The following is a 6,209-nucleotide window of genomic DNA, read 5'->3' on the forward strand; positions in this document are numbered from 1 at the left end:
GATAGTGTTACATGTAGTTTATTTAATTAATAATTTCTTGCAATATTTTTAGAGGATTTGATTAACGTTTATGCATTAATAATTTGTTAGGAATTTGCTAGAATTAAAACTAAGTGTTATATATTTATTTATTTAAAACATTTTAGATTATTTGATTTACTTTGGATGATTAATTCCTAATATGTTAGGGTTTCACTTCAGGGAATAGTTTTGCTTTGTTATTTGAATCTTTATACTTTGTTAGCAATATGAAAATTTTGGCTGATAATGATAACCGATAATTATTTATATTTGAAAGCCAATAACCGATATGTTGGCAGATAAATCTAAATCCAAATTATATAATCCATTACAAAAGTCTCACCATTAAAGCCATAATGCAATCATAAATAATGCAAACAAGTCACTGGACAACATTACATTACAACATTGGTAATCACCAGAATGGTGATCTGTCCAGCTGCAATAACTGGCGAGGCATCATGCTTTTATCTGTCCTCAGCAAGATCCTGATACGCATCATGCTTGAAAGATTGAAGGAGGCCCTAGACAAGCGACTGAGAGATGAACAGGCGGGGTTCAGACAAGATAAGTCTTGCATAGACCATATTGCCACCCTGCGCATCATCATCGAACAGTCCTTGGAATGGCAGTCTCTACTCTACACAGTCTTTGTGGACTTTGAAAAGGCCTTTGACAGTCTGGACAGGGAAGCTGTCTGGAAGCGAATGGCACACTATGGGATCCCACCAAAGTTTGTCTCCATTATCCAGCAGTTGTACAGCCACTCCACATGCTAGGTCATACATAAAGGAAAACTTACAGAACCTTTTGAAGTGCGGACTGGAGTGAGACAGGGCTGTTTGCTGTCACCAACCATCTTTTTGCTGGTAGTAGACTGGATATTGAAAATGTCCACAGAAAACACCAACACAGAGATCCGCTGGTCCTTCACCAAACAGTTGGAGGACCATGATTTCGCAGACGATATCAGCCTACTGTTACACAGGCAACAAGATGCACAACAAATCTAAACCGACTGTCTGAGGAAGCAAAGAAAGTTGCCCTCAAAATAAACACTAAGAAAACAAAAACCATGAGGATTAACCACAAACAAAAGGACCAAATACAACTACAGTGCCGTGAAAAGGTTTTTGCCCCCTTCCTGTTTTTTAATTTTTTGCATATTTGTCACACTAAAAGATTGAGAACATCAAACAAATTTTAATATTACACAAAGATAATGCAAGTAAATACAAAATGCAGTTTTTAAATGATTTAATTTTAAAATCTGTCCAAACCTACTTGGCCCTACGTGAAAAATTAATTGCCCCCTCCTGTTAAATCATAAGAGAACTGTGATTAAACACATTATTTTAGAAAGCTGAGTAAAATTTCACTAGCCACACCCAGGCCTGATTACTGCCAGACCTGTTGAATCAAGAAATCACTTAAACAGATCCTGTCTGACAAAGTGAAGCACGCTTAAAGAGCAACGCATCATGCCGCAATCTAAAGAAATTCAAGAACAGATGAGAAACAAAATAGTTGACGTGTCAATCTGGAAAGGTTTATAAAGCAATTTCTAAGGCTTTGGGACTCCAGCGAATCAGAGACATTATCCATAAATGGAGAAAACTTGTAAGAGTGGTGAACTTTCCCAGGAGTGGCCGGCCTACCAAAATTACTCCAAGAGCGAAATGACAACTCATAAAGGAGGTCATAAAAGAACCCAGAACAACATCTAAAGAACTGCAGGCCTCACTTGCCTCAATTAAGGTCAGTGTTCATGATTCAACAATAAGAAAGAGACTGGGCAAAAACAGCATCCATGGGAGAGTTCCAAGGCAAAAGCCACTGCTGACCAAAAAGAACAAAAAGGCTTGTCTCACATTTGCCAAAAAATATCTTGATTATCCCCAAGAATTTTAGGCAAATATTCTGTGGACTGATGAGACAAAAGTTGAACTTTTTGGAAGGTGCGTGTCCCGTTACATCTGGCGTAAAACCAACACAGCATTTCATAAAAAGAACATCATACCAACAGTCAAACATGGTGGAGGTAGTGTGATGGTCTGAGGCTGCTTTGCAGCTTCAGGACCTGGATGACTTGCCATAATTGATGGAACCATGAATTCTGCTCTCTATCAGAAAATCCTGAAGGAGAATATCCAGCCGTCAGTTTGTGACCTCAAGCTCAAACGCACTTGGGTTATGCAGCAGGACAATGATTCCAAACACAGTAGCAAGTCCACCTCTGAATGTCTCAAGAAAAACAAAATGAAGGTTTTGGAGTGGCAAAGTCAAAGTCCGGACTTAAATCCAATTGAGATGCTATGTCATGACCATAAACAGTCCTTTAATGCTTGAAAACCCTCCAATGTGGCTGAATTAAAACAATTCTGCAAAGAAGAGTGGGCCAAAATTCCTCCACAGCGATGTGAAAAACTCATTGCCAGTTATCACAAACGCTTGATTGCAGTTGTTGCTGGAAAGGGTGGCACAACCAGTTATTAGACTTAGGGGGCAATTTTTCACATAGGACCAGGCAGGTTTAGACAGCTTTTTTTCCCTTAATAAATTAAATCATCATTTCAAAACTGCATTTTGTATTTACTCAGGTTATCTTTGTGTAATATTAAAATTAGTTTGATGATCTGAATCTTTTAAACAAATATGCAAAAAATAAAAACAGGAAGGGGGCAAAAACCTTTTCACGGCACTGTACATGGTGTGGACATCAGCGATGTTGATAAGTTCACCTACTTGGGTAGCGTGGTCAGCAAAGACGGAGGAGCAGATGAGGACATTAGGACCCGCATCAACAAAGCCAGACATGCTTTTAACATCCTACGCCCCATCTGGAACTCGACAGGGCTCTCTAAGAAGACCAAAGTCCGCATCTTCAGTACCAACGTGAAAGCAGTCTTGTTATATGGAGCCACAAACAAACTCCAGACCTTCATTAACAATTGCCTCTGTTATATATTACATATCAGATGGCCAGAAAAAATCTCAAACTACAGTTTGTGGGAGAAAACAAATCAGCTACCTATTGGCCAAGAAATACGAAAGAGGAAATGGGGCTGGATAGGCCACCCTCTCCTCAAGAGCCCTGGAAATGTCACCAAACAGGCACTGGAGTGGAACCTTCAAGGAAAGAGAAGAGTGGGTAGGCCAAAACAGACTTGCCCTGCATCCCAATGTTCATACTATCCATCCTAAATGTGAGATTAGAATAAGTGTGTCCCAAAGAATAGTATGTTGAAAAGAGTATGCCAAAAGTCCCCAGATGGTCTACTACTTCTTTTTGATGTGTGGATCCGTGCACACTCTAATGGCTAAAATTGCCCACAATCCATTGCGCTTTGGTGAAGGATTAAGTCCAGAATTACAAACACGAATAAAACGCGTTAAAAAACTACAAACGTGGCGGATGCGCGCGATCGACCATTAGGTAGAGAGGTTTACAAAAAGTGGCTTGAGTTACTAATAATCGACATTTAACCTGGTAAAAAATATTTATTTATTGTTATCCCATTATATTTCATCTGCAACGGCAATGTGAACATTTAGAAACATCCATTTGCTCGTTAACTTTTAAATGCATCATTATGCAGAAAATATGAGCAGAAATTCATCTCTGCATGAAATACCCGCGACTGGCAGATCACCGAGCTACTTCTTTACTCTCCAATGCGGTAGGAAGTTAAATTAAATTAAATGTGGAGGATGTTAACTGTGACAAGATGTTTGACAGGCATACAGTGACAGGGTGCGTGTAACAGGTGCGACAGAGCGGTCCGTTAAAGACGCAGTTTTGTGATGTGATAGTATGTCCCAAAGCTTGCCTACTCTTCTAACACACACTCAAAAGTGTGTACTTTTTCTTCACCAAAAGAGTACATACTTTAAGGGCGTAGTACAGTGAGGCAAAAATTATTTTGTCATCCATCAATTGTGCAAGTTCTCCCACTTAAAAAGATGAGAGAGGCCTGTAATTTTCATCATAGGTATACCTCAACTATGAGAGACAAAATGAGAAAAAAAAATCAAGAAAATCACATTGTAGGATTTTTAAAGAATTTATTTGCAAATTATGGTGGAAAATAAGTATTTGGTCAATAACACAATTTAATCTCAATACTTTGTTATATACCCTTTGTTGGCAATGACAGAGGTCAAACGTTTTCTGTAAGTCTTCACAAGGTTTTCACACACTGTTGCTGGTATTTTGGCCCATTCCTCCATGCAGATCTCCTCTAGAGCAGTAATGTTTTGGGACTGTCGCTGGGCAACACGGACTTTCAACTCCCTCCAAAGATTTTCGATGGGGTTGAGATCTGGAGACAGGCTAGGCCACTCCAGGACCTTGAAATGCTTCTTACGAAGCCACTCCTTCGTTGCCCGGGCGGTGTGTTTGGGATCATTGTCATGCTGAAAGACCCAGCCACATTTCATCTTCAATGCCCTTGCTGATGGAAGGAGGTTTTCACTCAAAATCTCACGATACATGGCCCCATTCATTCTTTCGTTTACACGGATCAGTCGTCCTGGTCGCTTTGCAGAAAAACAGCCCCAAAGCATGATGTTTCCACCCCATGCTTCACAGTAGGTATGGTGTTCTTTGGATGCAACTCAGCATTCTTTCTCCTCCAAACACAAGTTGAGTTTTACCAAAAGTTCTATTTTGGTTTCATCTGACCATATGACATTCTCCCAATCCTCTTCTGGATCATCCAAATGCTCTCTAGCAAACTTCAGACGGGCCCGGACATGTACTGGCTTAAGCAGGGGGACACGTCTGGCATTGCAGGATTTGAGGCCTTTGTTACTTTGGTCCCAGCTCTCTGCAGGTCATTCACTAGGTCCCCCCGTGTGGTTCTGGGATTTTTGCTCACAGTTCTTGTGATCATTTTGACCCTGCAGGGTGAGATCTTGCGTGGAGCCCCAGATCGAGGGAGATTATCAGTGGTCTTGTATGTCTTCCATTTTCTAATAATTGCTCCCACAGTTGATTTCTTCACACCAAGCTGCTTACCTATTGCAGATTCAGTCTTCCCAGCCTGGTGCAGGTCTACAATTTTGATTCTGGTGTCCTTTGACAGCTCTTTGGTCTTGGCCATGGTGGAGTTTGGAGTTGGACTGTTTGAGGTTGTGGACAGGTGTCTTTTATACTGATAACAAGTTCAAACAGATGCCATTAATACAGGTAACGAGTGGAGGACAGAGGAGCCTCTTAAAGAAGATGTTACAGGTCTGTGAGAGCCAGAAGTCTTGCTTGTTTGTAGGTGAGCAAATACTCATTTTACCGAGGAATTTACAATTAATTCTTTAAAAATCCTACAATGTGATTTTCTGGATTTTTTTTTTCTCATTTTGTCTCTCATAGTTGAGGTATACCTATGATGAAAATTACAGGCCTCTCTCATCTTTTTAAGTGGGAGAACTTGCACAATTGTTGGCTGACTAAAGACTTTTTTGCCCCACTGTATAAGTACGCACATTGGGACGTAGCATTTGGAGACGGTGCACGGAAGCAGTGATGAAGGCAGCCGTATGGTCATGGGCCCAGCTAAAGAGAGTTGCCCAAAACCGAGTCCGCTAGAAAACTGTTGTTGAGGCCCTATGCTCCATCGTGGAGCCAGTGGAATAAGAAGAAGATGTTAGCAGGTTAATTAGGCATTCTTCGCTGTGGGCTCATAGCTGGTCATCCCGCCAAGCTGTAGGATCATTGATCATCATCCTGCAAAGGGTTGTTACACTCTACATCCACATTCAAGTCCTTACCGGGGGTGAACAGACAACCACACTCAAATACAGCAGTACAGGCATTCAAGAATTTACTGCAGCAGACTATAACACCCTTCACTTTAGGCTCATAGCTGGTCTTCCCGCCCAGAGTACTACACCAGAGTTAAGAACCAATTTGACCAAAAAGGTAATTTGTCAAACATTTTATTCAATTTGAATATTTATTCAATTTATTTGAGGATTTGATTCACTAGATTAATTATAATCATATTTGTGTGATTATTTGCTTGGATTTGGTTGAATAAAAGTAGTTTCTGACATGTCTTGGCAATGTAGTGGTGTGCCCTGTGTCCACCCACCACGACCTTACAGGGCACACACTAGTCCTACACTAGTCCAGTGATTCCCCTGGGGTGAACTGGTAGCACGCTGCTCACATTTTTCAGAAGACTATT

General features: G+C 40.7%; 1 pseudogene; it reads left to right on the forward strand.

Annotated features, from left to right (window-relative positions):
* Nucleotides 1-178: 178 nt before the first annotated feature.
* On the forward strand, nt 179-5,807 carry LOC131543555 (uncharacterized; annotated as a pseudogene).
* Nucleotides 5,808-6,209: the final 402 nt, after the last annotated feature.

Source organism: Onychostoma macrolepis, chromosome 07 (genome assembly GCF_012432095.1).
Source record: "Onychostoma macrolepis isolate SWU-2019 chromosome 07, ASM1243209v1, whole genome shotgun sequence".
In the NCBI taxonomy this organism is placed as follows: domain Eukaryota; kingdom Metazoa; phylum Chordata; class Actinopteri; order Cypriniformes; family Cyprinidae; genus Onychostoma; species Onychostoma macrolepis.